The 17,130-nt window shown below is 41.7% G+C and overlaps 1 protein-coding gene across 5 annotated transcripts in view; it reads right to left on the minus strand.

Moving 5' to 3' along the window:
* The window catches only part of FAT3 (FAT atypical cadherin 3), a 485,754-nt gene that overhangs the window by 115,222 nt on the left and 353,402 nt on the right, over positions 1 to 17,130 (minus strand). The gene's annotated exons all lie outside the window — the stretch shown is intronic.

The raw sequence follows: 17,130 nt of genomic DNA on the forward strand, positions 1-17,130 counted from the left end.
CAAGACTCGAGGCCCTGTTCCTGGCTGCTCTTAAAACTATGATTTCTGCCTTTCAGAGTAAATCGTATGGTAGTTAATTATAGTACATAAGGCTGTCCTCAGCATTTCGGGCAGCATGAAAGTCTTAATACACAAAAGATTTAGATGACCATACACAGCTCTTGGCCATATGGTCCCTCAGCCGACAGCTATCCCTTATGAATTACCCATAAACACGCATGCTTGATATGTTCCTCAACAAGGTTTGGTCGATTGAAATTCAGCTTGTTTTATTCTTTTTTTTCCAACTTATCTAGAATGAATGTGAACCAAACATTTCATATGAATTAGATGGTCCACCTGTCCAGTCGAAATCGTTGGGCTTAGCTATTATATATCACATTATATAGGCCCTCTCAGGGCCTATTACACAGCTTGGTTATGGTGCAGCAAGGGCTGTATATGTAATGCTCTCCATATTGATGTCCATGTAGCCCTTGCATTAAAGAGATGTACTTACCGGTCCACGTTCCCCCGGTGTCCTTCAGCCTTGTCTGTGGTATTCCCTGTTCACTGCAGCTGCAGCTTACATGTCTGATCCCAACTCTGAAGTGACAGGCTGCTCAGCCAATCACTGGCCAAGACAGAAGAGCGCTGGGGCCAGTGATTGGCTGAGTGGCATGTCACTCCAGAGACAGGTTTGCAAGTGCCAGAGGCATGGCCTCTTCCCCACAGGTGTAAAGTTTTGCTCTCCCTGTACGGCAGGAGCAGGTCAGTCCAGATTCACTAAGAGGCAAATCCGACGGGGCCTAATTAAAGACCAGCATATGAGTACACCGGTCTTCGTAAATGTCCCCCATTGTGCCTATAGCCTCATAATATGGAACTATAGAAACTCTACGTGGTCTCATCCCATGTACACAAAGCTTGCATTCAATAGTGTTTATTCAAGACCAAAGAGTTTAGTGTGGGTATGGGACTCACCTTTATACATATCCATGGAATGGATAACGCATACACGGCCAGTTACTCAAGGCCTACTACCAGGACCCTAACCAAGGTGCCCATCGAGCACAGATGCCTAATTCACATATCAGAGGATGGCATCAAAACAATCCCCCTTTAAGTTTTAGCAATAGTATTTGGCAGCACAAAGTCTTATTCTGGTTCTCTCTATCCGTGGCCGTTCAACAATAGAGTTTTTGTAATTGGACTTTTGATTCATTGGATGTTATGGCGCTTTATACAATGTCCCACTTAAATCTGATAGATGAGATAGGAAGGCTCTGGGCACAGTCTTAACTACGGTAACATAACATGGCCCAGAGTTCACTCCAGCATCTTACAATGCCTCGCGGCCAACAATGAAGTCCCTGGTTATTTCTGTCAACATCTACTTAACCGAGACGGGAAGAAATCGATTAGAAAATTCCTTCTTTTTACACTGGGGACATTCGAGGTATTTAGGGGTTATCTTAAGAAATCTGCCACAGTGCCTTCCTGAGAGAGAAAAATCTATTAAGTTCACAAAGTGCCGCTTGTTTTATGAATCCTGTCAAGAGTATGAAGGAAAGCTGCAATGTATTGTGTATCAAGGCTCGGATGTGGACAAATTGTCGACTACTTTCAAGCCTCCATGCCCTGTTTCGCTATTATTGTGAATGAGTGGCTCCACAGCTGACAATACTGTACATACAATGACAAGGTAAGTGCCGTGCTTAAAGGAATTTTCCACTTTTGACAACCTCTCTTTTTAGAGCAAGCCCTCCGGTAGTTCTGATCACTTGTTATTCGCCCTAAAAGCAGTATATAGTCCCACTGAAATCAATAAGCATCAATATATCTAGCAGAAGTCAATGGTCCATCAGCATAAGGGCTCCTGTATAATTTACTCAAAAACAACTGACTCTTCAGCTATTGCAGAACTACAAATCCCATCATGTCCTGATAGCTGCAGGCTTATGTCCTCTTGCTACATACCTTTTGTTTAGTTCTTAAATGGAATATGTCATCAGAAAGTGAAATATCGTTTAAATCAAATTTTTATATCTCATATTTATAGGTTTAATGTATTTTTTTTAAAATAATTTTTGGTGATTTTTTTCTTCTAATCTACCATTTTACTGTCTATATAAAATTATCCGGAATGCTGATCTAGAGATGGAGAAGACACTTTTACTTAAAGTGAGAAATTGAGGTGTGATTTTTAGTTCATAAAGTTTCATGCAAGCCATGTCTTTCTTACCAAACCACTCCTCTTTACTGCTAAACCACACCCTTCCAAGCCAAATCACACCCCTTTGTCACTAAACCACAGCCCTTTCCTACTAAATCAAACCCTATACCACCAAGTCACACCCCTTTCCTACTAAACCATACTCTCTTTTCACTAAGTCACACCCCGTTTATAATTATACCAAACCCCTTTGCCCCTTTGCCACCAAGTCACACACCTTTCCTACTAAACCAAATACCTTTGCTGCTAAGCCACACCCCCTTCCTGCTAAACCAAACTCCTTTTCCACCAAGTCACACCCCTTTCTTACTTAGCCAAATACCTTTGCTGCTCAGTCTAAGCTACACAACATTTGCTTCTAAACCAAACCGCTTTACCACTAAGTCACATCCCTTTCCCCACTAAACCACACCCTTTTGCCGCTAAGTCACACCCCTTTTCCTATTTAACCACACCCCTTTGTCACCAAGTCACACCTCTTTGCCAAGAGAGGTGCAGACTTACCTAAAAGTATTTTTTTTTCTTACTGAATGTTTGTTTTATGTCTCCTTGGTTGTAATGGAATGAAATATCTGTTATTCCTTTTATATAAGTGGATGAGTGCTGGATCTCCTCCTATCCTAGGCAATTTTAGTTTTTTTTGTTAATTGCACCAGAAATCTGGTCCAACTCCAGTATTAAACCAGTCCCACTGGGTCTTTTGTCTTTAATGTTCCACTCACTAGTGGCAAGAGCCTGTCCGGGCGTGATGGGAATTGTAGTTTTGCACTGGCTGCAGGGCCGAAAGCTCCTTATCCCTCCTTTAGTATTTTCTTTCACACAGTTAGGGCGCCCCCAACATCCAAAGATTTTTGGGGGCATCGGAACCAGTATCGGACTTGGGTACCTGGGGCCCACCAGAGGAAATTATACTGGGGACCGACCAATGAAGAACCAGTGAGAAACAACCTGTCAGTGAGTGATACTGCATTTCTGAGGTAGGGGCCCACCGGAGGATCCTCTGGTCTTCCGGCGGGCCAGTCCGACACCGATCCTAACTATGTGAAAGAATATTGAACATTATTTTCTCTACTTTCAGGGACAAATTGGAATCTGCTTCTCTCTTCTTGGATTCCGCCGGTCTCTAATTATAGGGATAAATAATAATTACACAGGAACAAAAGAAGAAAAAGAAAACACAGATCTAATCAGAATTATGCAGATTAATCTCATAAAATAATCATATTTCATTCTGCCGAGCACATTAAAGCGCTGCAGATGAAAGTTCTCCTGTCTGACGTGATCCGTGGCTACGGCTCCAGAAGCCGAGAAAACTTACTTTTTCCAGCAGTAAACTTTATGGAGTTCTCCAAACTTTTAGGCCTTTAATCATAATTGCTTCTTTGCTGCTCTGAAAGCCACAGCAGAGGAGGCTGACATATGGGCTTTGTGGAGAGCGCATAGAATTTTATGGTGTTCTCGTAGCTAATGGCTTCTGGGATCCAGTATGAACAGGTGGAGGGACGGCTGTAACACTTTACCCCACTGGCGAAGGACAAGGAGCTAAAAATATGGAGTTGCTAAAGAACAGAAGTTTTAGTGTAAAAGTTTAGCAATTGAACCAATGCCAATGTAAAAGTTTGCATGTGCAGATTGTGGTAACAAACCCTATGGGTGCCATATTGTGCTACCCAGATGGGTTGTCAAATTCCTTCCTCCACACAGCACTGTATGCAGAACGGAGATTGTCAAGTGAAATTGAGGACTGCTGGCGGCATCTTTGTACAAATACTCTTAAAGGGGAACCTCAACAAAAATTTTGATTTAAAAGCGTCACTATTGTTATAACTTTCAAAACCTAAATCAACAGTAGATGTGATATAAAGCAAGTTTTAAATTTATATTCATCATTTATTTTTGTTATCATGCTGTAAAACAAAGCAATACTTCCCAGAAATCCAGGTCCAGTCTCCTGAAGGCAGCTATAAAACATCTATACTTCCCAGAAATCCAGGTCCAGTCTCCTGAAGGCAGCTATATAAAAGCTATACTTACCTGAAATCCAGGTCCTGTCTCCTGAAGGCATCTATATAACAGCTATACTTACCTGTATCCAGGTCCAGTTTCCTGAAGGCAGCTATATAACAGCTATACTTACCTGAAATCCAGGTCCTGTCTCCTGAAGGCATCTATATAACAGCTATACTTACTGTATCTAGGTCCAGTCTCCTAAAGGCTGCTATATAACAGCTATACTTACCTGTATCCAGGTCCAGTCTCCTGAAGGTAGCTACATAACAGCTATACTTACCAGAAATCCAGGTCCTGTCTCCTGAAGGCAGCTATATATCAGCTATACTTACTGTATGCAGGTCCAGCCTCCTGAAGGCAGCTATATAACAGCTATACTTACTGTATCCAGGTCCAGCATCCTGAAGGCAGCTATATAACAGCTATACTTACCTGTATCCTGGTCCAGTGTCCTGAAGCTATATAACAGCTATACTGTTACAGATTTTTACTCTTGTGCTAATTAAAAAAAAAAAAAAAAAAAAAAAGACTAAACACGTGAAGTCTGATCAGTACAGAGAGTCACAGCTCAATGTGTCCATCAATCACATGACTGCCTTCTCTGTGAGCGCTCAGATGACCTGGGAAACACTGGACTTCCTGTTTTTAGACTCTTTGAAAATAAACACGGAACACAGGAAGTGCCGTGTTTTTCATGATAAAAAAAATATTGAATGTAAATTGCAAATTTGCTTTATATCATTAATAGAGATGAGCGAACATTGAGCATGCTGGAGTCCATCCAAACCCGATCGTTCGGCATTTGATTAGCGGGGGCTACTGAAGTTGGATAAAGCCCTAAGGCTATGTGGAAAACATGGATATAGTCATTGGCTATATCCATGTTTTCCAGACAACCTTAGAGCTTTATCCAAGAAGTTCAGCAGCCCCAGCTAATCAAATACCGAACGATCGGGTCTGGATGGACTCGAGCATGCCCGAGGTTCGCTCATCTCTAATCATCAAGGTTTTGAAAGTTATAATGACAGCGACCATTTAAATTGTAATTATTAATGAACCAGTTCACATCAATGAACTGGGGCACAGTTATAAGGGGTGCAGAGGTGTCTCATATCCCTCCCTGGTGCCTAAGTAGTCCCTAAAACCCTATTGGGGCATGACTGCCGCTCCCTGCGCTGCCCAGGGACCACGGTAAAAAAGGCTTCAGAGTTATACCATTGCCAAATCTCCTTTATGTACAAGATCAGTGAATTCCAGAGGATGGATTGCTATCAATCTAAGTAGTATACCACCACTATAAAATAAACTCTTCTTTCTTAAAGACGGCACTACATGGGCACATGATATAACCAGAGAGTCATGCCATGACCCCTATATAACCCAATAGTTGCACATTTTTGTCTATTAACAAGCAACTTTATCATAAGTACTTATCTACCTCTACCGATGACATATCTATTATAGAAGTAGGCCTAGCAGCAGCATTGGGACTGGAACAACCAGTGTAGATTAAAGGTCCCCATACACCTTAGATGTTAGTTGGCATTACCTGCCACTTGCCATCAATCTACAGTGTATGGGGCCTCCTGAACGACCACCAACAGATGATGTTAGTGGAGATAGGGGTCGGACGTGATAGAAAATCACTGCCTGACCCCTTTTTTCAGGGAGAGATAAACTGCAGTCAGAGCTCTCTCACTCTCCACAGAGAATACAGGAACACTTGACCATGCCAAACGTTCCTGTTTATATGGAGTACGGGCAGGACAAGTGTTCTTCTTCCAATGGACTCTTAGTGGACACGTGCCATGTGTCTTTAGTGCCTTAACAGATGCAGTGCCCCATGTGCCCCATGCCCACTATGAGTATCAAAGCCTTCGAAATATACACCCCAGTAAGCCAAGCAGTGAAGACTCTATTCAGTAGAGGTTATCTTGACTGGACTGTGTATTCCAAACCAACACTCTAAGGGGGAGATTTTTTAAACATGGTGTGAAGTACAGTAGATTGGCCCTTGCAACCAATCAGATTCTACTTCTCATTGCTCACAGACTCAATTAAAGGTGGAATCTGATTGGTTGCTAGGGGCAACTAAGCCAATTCTACTTTAGTCTCCCTCTTAGTGTTTCTAGAGACTCTCGAAATGACTTTACTAAGAAATCTACAAATAGAACTGTACTACTTCTTACATACTGAAGCTAAAGATGGGTAAACTTGGGACAAAACGTGGCCATAAGATACTGTAATCCTGTATTAGACTATGTTCCCACTTCAGGAACATATTTGTTATTGTTCCTGTTCAAGTGTTGGTCCAATTTATTTGCATCTTACATCACGGGCACGCCTGCACCCAGATACTGACACTATACTGAATCATACCACCAGGTGCAGACCCCCATTTACAGACCACAGAAAAATACCTAGATACCCACAAAGCTGCCGTGATACCATAGACTTTGTTAAAGGGATGTAAACTTACTTTAAATATCCTATCCACAGAATAGAGAACAAATATGAGATCGCCAGTGCGGTACTAAGCCCTTTCGTGTGGCTCCATAGAGAATGAATGGAGCTGCAGGTCATGTGCCAACCCGCAGCTTCATTCATAACAAAACAAAGGAGCCAGAGTGCCGATCTAGAGATCCTCAGGGTTGGACCCCCCCACCCCACAAGCAATCTCAAACTAGGTACATTTAAATCAGAGAACCCCTTTAAGGGAGCTACTAATATTCCAGCTGCCCCTATACTAATACCACCATCTTCTCTGCAGAATCATAAAGTGCAACTCTCCTCGAAACCTTCACATCGAATATTGCGACCTAGATCACGTTGAGTGTCATGGAACTAAATAGGAAAACAAAACAGTTCCTTGTATTCTGAAATCTACAAGCAATATTGGATTAAAGATTTATAAAGATTAAGTCTTTCCAAGACACTGATCTCCCATAGAGCATTACCGCTTTCAGCAGCCATCTATGAATAACAGCAGCTGACAGCTGAGGTTTATTCTATGAAAATACAAGAATTATGGAGTAGAGTGACCTTACAATGTCAGGAGGATGGAAAAAAACGGCACATCCTTTTATTGATTCCTTAAAATTATGGGGAAAGTTTTGAAAACTCTAGAATGGTAAATCTGCCTGGCTATAGATCAGCGCAGTGATGGGGAGGAGGGGTGTACTGCTGTACTACTATATAACTGGGAAAGCTAAGCGGCAAGATAGATGGAAGAAATCAGTTATATGGGTCTCATGTATATATTGACTTTACTAAGTACTGTAGGGTGATCTAAGGAGACTGTGCCCCTAATGGGTACTTAGGGAAATCAATACACTACCCTTGTCTTGGCCAAGTTACTAAGGACTTCAAGAATGATGTTGAGTGGCGATTCCAAACATGTTCGGGTTTGACAACATTCTCCAAACCCGAACACTCTGCATTTGACTCCCAGTGGCTGCAGCAGTTGGATGCAGCATTAGGGAGTCCTAGAAAACATGGAAACAGTCTATGGCCTATATAACTGTATCTTTATTTTCCAGCGATCCCTGGGGCTTCATCCAACTTCTGCAGCTGCAGGGAGTTAAATTCCAAGCACTCAGGTTCAAAGAATCATTGGAAATATCCATAATATTTTCTAATATAATAAACAAGAACAAAAAGATGTGTACTCACCAACTTGCTTGAAGTCTTTCCTTAATTCCATACCTCGGTTCAAGACATAAAACGCAGGGAGAGGGAGCATGGTCTTGGTGTCCTCATCGACGCATGTTTCGTGCTACTATAGCACTTTGTCAAGCTGAAGTGCTATTGTAGCAAGAAACGTGCGTCGCTGAGGACGCCGAGACCATGCTCCCTCTCCCTGCGTTTTATGTCTTGAACCGAGGTATGGAATTAAGGAAAGACTTCACGCAAGTTGGTGAGTGCCTGTCTCTTTGTTCTTGTTTATTACTTTGGATTTAATGCTGTATTTGGAAGAGTTGCACCACCTGAGCGCAGTAAACAGTATTCCATTCATTCATCACAAGTGAAGGCATTATTTTTGGGATCAGTAGTGCTGGGACTTAGACTCTTGTTATACTTGACCACAATATTTTCTCATAGATTCCATAATGATCCTTAGAATACAGGACCCTCTTCCCTTGGCCACATTTGAAGGCACTTGCAAAGAGTGCCTCTTGGTCTGGGGAACCTTTCCAGTCTTACTACCCAGGTATCCAGTTGATGTGTAATACTTTATTTTAGGAGTGAAGGTCCCTTTAGTCTCCTTCAACCTGCTTGTGACCAGCAGAGGTGATCGGAAAGCTAAAAATAGATAAGTGGCTTATTTTATGCAGTTTGCATAGGTCACGGACCCCTTTTTTGGGCACCAAGTTCTCCCAACTTCCTTTGTCATCACAATGGGAACTCCCTGCTCAGCCAATCAGTGACTGCACGGTGTCCCTCCCCAGTCACTGACTGGCTGAGCAGGCATTTCTCCGCTGGGTTGTGATGTTGCAGAAGTGGGAACTCCAGGAGACCATCAGGGGTCTTTCCCCCACCACTCTGCCAGCACTGTATTTTTTATTTTCTCCGGAGTGCTCCTGTAAATTTGATCAAAAATTCAGGAAAACCTGAAGTATGGCAAAAACAAAAAAACACAACAGCATAAATTAACTTTTTTTGTTTCCAGCCAAATAATAAAAAAGACGCCATCTTCAATTCTTTCCTAATTTTTTAGCGAAGCACATAATTGCGCTTGACATTTCATTTTGGAGGTAGCGATACCAAGGTAGCCTGGAACGGCTATGAGATTACATGTTTTTTTTTTTATATTTATAATTTTATGCTAAAAAGACCCGGCATCTTCCAATTAAGGTTTTAATTGATTTGCTAGGGAAACGATGCACAAAAATTGACTGTAAAATCGTTTGAAGAATGGAGTTTCAAGGAAAAGTCTTTAATTGAAAGCCTTGGGAGAGTATAGCATTTTTCAAAGAGAATACTTTGTTCTGTTAATTAGAAGAGAAAAATAAAATAAGCATAAAAATTTCAATGGCGTAGCCGGAGATGAAAAGCGAAAGCTTAAGGTACAGCCTGCTGGAAAATTATTCATCTTTCAAATTATTTTGGCACTTGCTAAATAAAAGTTACCTTAGAGTTGCCTGCAGAACTTTGGGCTATGGGAAATGAGATACAAATTATGTAAAAAAGGAAAAAAAAACTATAGTGATATTAATTTTAAAGCAAATATCCACCTTTTAGCCCCATCTAAGGCTTAGACAAAAAAAAATTCTTGGAAAATTTCTGAATAATTTCGAAGTACCAGAAATTATTTTTTCTATGCCATAAATTTTATAGATGGGTCCAGACTAGAGATGAGCGCAACTCAAGCATGCTGGAGTCCGATCATTCGGTACTTGAAGACCATTGGCTGAAGTAGCTGGATGCAGCCCTAGGGAGTCCGTGACTCCCTGAAAATAGATCAAGCCTATGGGCTATGGTTGTATCCATGTTTTCCTAGACTCCTTAGGGCGGCATCCAACATCTTCAACCACTGGTATTCAAATGCCAAATGATCAGATACGAGCATGCTTAAGTTGAACTCATCTCTCTAGTCCAGACTATATTGCCTGTTTATGGCTCTCTATCCTGGCTATTTTGTAATAGATACTCCAACTATATTTTCTGTCTGACAACATTCAAAGTTTTGATCATTTGAGGCCGGTGTGTTCAGCCCCCTATCAATCTACAACTATAGTCGGGGAAAGCACGTTCTTGTGCAATTAACTACCCAGCTGGCATGATCTCCATCCAGTTGCGGGGGGTGGCCTCATAGACTTATAAGTGGGCCAAGTCAAAGGTTTTGTAGAATGACAGAGAACTTTTAATTCAATAATGTAGCAGTCTGTAACTAAAAACCAGGATGTCAGCCATTATAAAGCTAGATTCGGAAATCTATCAGCACAGAATGACACAGAATGGCGTAGAATGAGGTTAAAGATGGCTTCCCCTGTTTGCTGGAGGTGGCCGGGAAAGCGAAAAGCAACCAGGCCAGATGTATTATGTAATTTGTGTTGTTCTGAGCTCAATGGGAGTTGTGTAAATGACTTCTGAGATTTCTTAATACTACATTACAAACCTCTGGCACCAGTTGAAAGAAATTTATTTTTTGTTTTGTTAATAACCCTTTTAAGTCTCTCCTTCTAGTAATTGGTTGGGTTATAAGTGCTAAGACCCTGACCAATCTAAACTTTTATAGTCTTTACGACATGTCAAGGTGACATGTCGACAGGACTGCTGGATATTGTTCTAAGGGACAGAAAGTTGAGAGAGAGAGAGAGAGATCAAGGCAGGCCTAATATTTGGGTTAATCTACGAAGGATACTTCGTCGATTAATATATTTGACCTCCTGACTAGTGTTGAGCGACAAAGCCAAATTGTTCGGGCCTATGGCTGTATTCATGTTTTCCGGGACTCCCTAGGGCGGCATCCAACTTCTGCAGCCACAGGGAGCCAAATGCTGAGCGTTCAGATTTGGAAAATGATGCCGGACCCAAACGGTTTGGTCCCCCTGTTTAACACTACTCTTGACCAGTCTAATGGATCATTTTGAGATGATATACCACTACATTATTGAAATCAAGTGCAATAGAGTAAAGCTGTATCTATGGCACAGCTAGGCCACCATCACAGCTAGTATCAAGCCATTCCCCCCCTACTACTTTCAAAGGATCAACATTAGCATAGTACGTGCAATACAGGAAGCACATTAATACGAGCCGATAAATTATGAACCAAAAAGTCTGTGAAATACATTATAAATAAGATGCATGAAGAGACAGTGCTGCTCCCTACTGCTACTGCTATAATATATACATAAAAATGGGTTATGCTTGTTCAGGAGTGAATTCTATAATTCTGCCCATACCTCAGAAACAGGCCAATTTTTACTAAAAACTGCTCAGAACATCTGGTGTGACAGGCTATAAAATGCAAGATTGAACCGTGCTTATTTTCTGCATGGTGGAGTATAAAAGCTCCGAGCCACCAAGTTTCTCTTTGTCGGCAATGACCTGCTGGAAGAACAATTTTAAGATGGAAACTGGAAATTACGGCTTGCAGTATAGACGCATATTTAATGTGTGTTCATAGACTTACTATAAAAATGTAGCCGGATTATAAGGGATATCGGACGGAATGAAATAAACACATTGGGGCCGTCAGAAGTCATGATTTACGAGAGGAGATGGAATTGTGGCCTGTTCGGGATTGGGAGAATTAAACTGCGGTGAACTCAGAGTTAGGAACTTTTATGTGTATAGTATTCATGAGAAGAACAAAAAAGTAACTTTTCTGGGACTTTTATATTGATGGCTTTTCCTTAGTATAGGCCATCAGTTACCGATTGTTCGTGGTCGCCTACCTCCACCTCCACCGATCACAGCGCTCTGTTAGTCTGCTCCTAGTGGCTAAATGTGGTATTGAACAGGGCAAATGGGGGAGAAAAGAAGGGCAGATGTTCATCAGCAATGTGTCAGTAAGGACTGAGTGTTGTGCTGTGATTGGATAGTCAACTAAGGGAGGACATGCCTGTGTGGGCACTACTGGCAAAGAGGCCACTTCCACCTCACTGAAAGGGTAATCTAAAAAAACTAAATATGTTTTTTTATAAGACAGGTGGATAGGGGAAAGTAAAAATAACTCGTCAAACCCCTTTAAGGTGTAGCCATTTATGTAGGTGAGTAGCCATATGAAGCTCTAAGTTATATTGGAATTACATGAAGCCAGTTAAAACACACACCTTAGGTTTATAAGATTACTATGTTATTATGTTTTCCTTTTAGTGCCTTACATTATTAGCCTTCCAGTGAAGAGAAAGTGCTATAAACCCAGCGAGCAGCGAAACACGTTGGTCCCAGCAGACAGCCTCTCAATGTATTTCCCCATTATTACTTAGCAAGGTGCCTTGGAAAGCGGCAAAGTCTCTTTAAAACATGAAAAACCTAATGTCTTGTAAGATGTTTGGGAGGATGTAAGAGATGTAGAGATGAGCGAACTGTTCGGACTTTTGGTCCGACGGCATCGGTGCTCTCTCATTATGCCTGAGATCCCGGCCACATAGTTGCGCTCCCAGGAATATGCAGCCAGGTTATTCCAGGGAATCCATGGTGAATTCCCTGGAATATCCTGCTCGCATATTCGCGGGATCACAACTATGCAGCCGGGATCTCAGGCATAATGAGAGAGCACCGATGCCGTCGGACCAAAAGTCTGAACAGTTCGCTCATCTTTAGTAGTCATTACATACTAGTTTCAGCTATTGTATCAATCAGTTCAGAAGTAGTGTTAAGCAGAAAGGCTGAATGGGTTTAACAATGTTCTCCAGACTCCAAAAAGACCCTTAAGGGTGTGTGCACACTACGGAATTCCTGCGTATGACCCGCGGCGGATTCCGTCGCTCGTACCTGCACATGGTGGCCCGCATCTCCGCCCGTGCCATAGACACTTTTCTATGCAAGGGCGGATTCCGCATTCCGACGAAAGAATTGACATGTCACGTGTGGTTACGAGCGACGGAATATGCTGTGAGTCATACGCGGGAATTCGATAGTGTGCATGCACCTAACAATAGTATCTAATCCAACCAATCTGTATCCTGCTCTGTACCGACAAAAGGAAACAACCTCAGAATAATTGTCTACACTTGGGTGTTTGGTTTGACTTGTGAAACTACCTATAGGTGACACTAGAGGGCGAACTTTCTTCTTTCAAAAGGGGAGCTAATTTGCATACTTTTTTCCCATAGTGCACTGCCCATAAAACTATATACTAAAATAAAACAGTATGCAAAAAAAGGGTATGTTCACACTGAAGAATCTGAAAGGATCACCTGCCCACCTGCCCCAGATTACACCACTCACGGCTGGGTGCATCTTCGCTCATGCCAAAGACACCATTCTATGGTGGGGCAGATTCCACCATCCGTCCAAAAAGCGAACCTCTTTGTTTGTTCTTTGGACGGATGGACAAATCTGCCTGACCATAGAATGGAGTGGAGTGGAGATGCGCACGGCAGAGAGCGGAGGCGAGCTTCAGAATCCACAGGAACTTCTCCACCCGGATTCCTCAGTGTGAACATAACCTTATCAATGATAGTAGTTGCCCTGTGCCAGTTGCCTAGATCACTGTAATAAAATGTAAACATAGAGTTCCTCCTTTACTAATAGCATTACCCCGATCCAGTATTACATTAGCACTGGCTCATAAGTATTCATATTAGATATTTATTTCATGATTTGATTTTTCTGGAGGCACAAACTTAAAATTTCTCTGCTAATCAGGTCAGTGGAATGATTATGACAGAACCCCGGCAGCTATAAAGAAAACCCACCCACTAGCTCTATTAAAATGGTGTATTAAAATGGTTGCTCCACTTAGGGGATTCAGTCTGTTTTCCTGCACGCGCCACAAATTAAAATTACCATAAAAAAAATAGCGATTGTGATCACATAGGCCTCCAGGATGATTTATTCCTAATCCGTAAAATTGAAAATTTGTACATAAAAAAATTATGCAGGGTACACATTACTATTGCACAACACACTGCATGCAGGTTTGAATCAGCAAATGGCTGTATCCATGTTTTTTCTGGCAGCCCTAGGGCGGCATCCAACTTATTCAGATGCTGGGAGTCAAATGGCGAGCGTTCGGCTCCGGAGAACTGTCAGATAATTTACAGATCATATATATGGATTTACTTGGACTGTGCAGCACATGAGGCTTGTAGGCCTTAATAAATACACATATAGGCTATGTTCATATTGCGTACGAGTCCGGCCGCATTTCGTACGCCACCGTACATGTGCGGCTGAAACTACGGGCGTGGGAAAAATAGACATGCGGCTGGATGCGTACGAACCGCGAACATACGCCCGTAGTACAGTTATGCTTCCCTAGCTTGTTTCGAAGCGATCTGAGGCAGGTCATTTACTTGGAAATCTTTGCCCAGCCCAATAAAACTCACAGAACCTTTTGGATCGAAAAATAAAGTTCAATTTGGCTGAAATAAGTACTTCGTACGGGACCGCATGGAAATCCACGGCCGTGAGTTTCAACATTTCCGTCCTCAAACAATGGTCTTGTTCATTTTTCACGGCGCCGTATACGATCTGGCCGTAAGTTCATACGTAGTGTGCATTGTGCGGGCGTACATCGCATACTTTCAAGCGAACGCATCAACTTCATAACTACGTGCGTATATTCGCGGTTCGCACTACGGCCGGAAACATACGCAGTGTGAACATAGCCATAGGGTGATTGGTTGCTAGGGGCGCTGAGCCAGTTTCACTTTACACAGTTTGATAAATTTCCCCCATAAAATGGGAAATGATCCAAAATGAGTCATTAAAGTCATAGGAACCCAAACCTGAATGTGCAAGTATACTTGAGATTCCATATTACCAGTTTTCTGATGTATACATAACTACTTATTGTGTATAGTAATATATATATACACACACACACACATATATATATATATATATATATATATATATATATATATATATATACTAGTTTGTAATAAATGTAAAAATATAAAAAATAAAGGAAAAAGGTAGGATTACAAAATAAATAAATAAAATTAACTTAAGGACTGTTGGGTATGTTTGCCAGCGAATCGTCTGCCTAACTATATAAGCCTTACAACTGATCTGTCCCTGCTTCAGCAGCTCTCCCTGTCAGCTAACAGACCACAAGTGATTAGAGTATCAGGAGACCTGCATCTATATACACCCAGGTCACCTGATGTGGCCGGCCAATCACTGCTATGACAGTTAACATAGCTGCTATGTATCAGAGCCTCCCAGTCCCTTCCCTGCATGTTTATTGGTGTCTGATTTAAGCCGCCAAACATACAGGGAGGAGACTATGTATTTCATTTTAGCACACTTCGAGTATCAAGTATTTTCGAGTAACCGCAATACTCGAGCGAATTATAAATGAATTCTAATTATAAATAAATAAAAAATAATTCAATTATAAATAAAAAAAGATACTTATGTCTATATAAAATTGCAGTCGCTTAAGAATTCGATTTCTTAAGTGTATCATAATTTACATGTAGAAAAAGCCTATAAATATTCTAAATAAGTATACATTGGGAAATATTAAAAATAGTCCATTTAATTATTTTAATTAAACTAAATATAAAGCCGGGTGTTTATAGCCTGAAGAAGCCTTAATGTCATTAGGGGTAAAATATTCTAATAAAATCCTATTTTAACCAGATTACAGTGAACAGATATCAGGCGTCGCAGAGTAACAGAGATGAAAGGAAAAGTAATTGAGTAAAAAAAAAAAAAAAAATCCTTAAAGAGGGAATATGTAACATTTAGTGAAGAGGCTAATACGCTGCCCCAGACATCTCTTTAAAACACAATTTAAATGGCAGCGAAAGAAGTAGAAAAGGGAAGTGATATGTGATATGGCAGCGATTTAGCACAATATATTTCCCACCAATAATACCTTCCGATGAGCAGTTCTGCCCACAAGCTGTCTGCAGAATATAGAACATCTCTCGGGCATGCTTGCCACCTTGCAGCAGGGCAGTCAGCAGAAAAAGGAAAAGAGACAGTGGAAAAAGCAGCGAGAGAGACGAGAGAGAGAGAGAGAGAGAGAGAGAGAGGTGAGTCAGACAGGACAAGATTAGCGCACAAGCAATTAAGGGATTAAATCTGACAACACAAACAATAGAAAGGAAAAAATGAGAAAAAATTAAATGGATTTTAGGACATCAGTGAAAGCAAAGCAAGTGGACTACCTGGAAGCTGTGCAGCGGCCTAGACATATTAGTGATTATACATACATATAGAACACCCACCATATACAGTCAAAGTCCTTTAATCTGAGATCAATCTGCTGAAATATTACACATTCTGGATTATCAAATGGTTATAGACAGAGTATAAAATAAAGAAACCTCATAAGAAATAGAAAAAAAAATGCTACTATAAGTATTAAAGGGGAACTTTTAGCAAATTAGACGGATCTCACCCACTGATAGCTCCCTAGTGGGCACGGGAAGCTGAGGATGAAGGTATAACTGTTACCTTCATCCTCTGCACCATTCCCGCGTTGTTAGCTGTGAAATCTTCTGCCCGGTAAGCCGTTAGGAGCACTGGGGGCGAGTACTGCCCCCGAGCACTGATCTGGCCCGGGGTGGATCACCGAGTGGGGCTACGGCCCCCTCTTGCTTGCCCCTTGTAATGATTATCAATGGGGGGAGCCAGCCTGGTCTGCTGCTCAGGGGCAGTAGCCCCGCCCCTAGGACTCCTAATGGCTAACCGGGCAGGAGATTTCACAGATAACAGCACAGGAATAATGCAGAGGATGAAAAGACATACCTTCATCCTCATCACCGCAGGCCTATAAGGGAGCTATCAGCAGATCAGATTCATCTAACCTGCTGATAGTTCCCCTTAATTTACCGTAATAATAATAATTTTGGGGACTGAATGAAAAGAGATGAGCAAATCGAATAAGCACAAATTGGTTTTCGTCAAAATTTCACAAAAACATTTAAGGCTCTGCACCTGGCCCAGCAACTCTTTGTACTATACAAAGGCAGGAGTCCTGCTCCTATATATACTTCAGATGGGCAATGGCAGGGAAATCAGGGGGAATTCTGAATCCAAGCCAAACCAAGAAAAATCTGGATTTCAGATTTACTGGTTGAACTGAAACAGAGATAAGCGCAACTGGAGTAGGCTGGAGTCCGATCATTCGGGGGCTGAAGAAGTTGGATGCTGTGCAAGGGACCCGGCAAAAACATGGATATGGTCTATGGCTGTATCCATGTTTTCCAGGACTCTCTAGTGCTGCATCCACCAGTATTCAAATGTGGAACGATTGGACTTGAGCACGC

The sequence above is a fragment of the Dendropsophus ebraccatus genome, chromosome 5 (genome assembly GCF_027789765.1).
Source record: "Dendropsophus ebraccatus isolate aDenEbr1 chromosome 5, aDenEbr1.pat, whole genome shotgun sequence".
Lineage (NCBI taxonomy): Eukaryota > Metazoa > Chordata > Amphibia > Anura > Hylidae > Dendropsophus > Dendropsophus ebraccatus.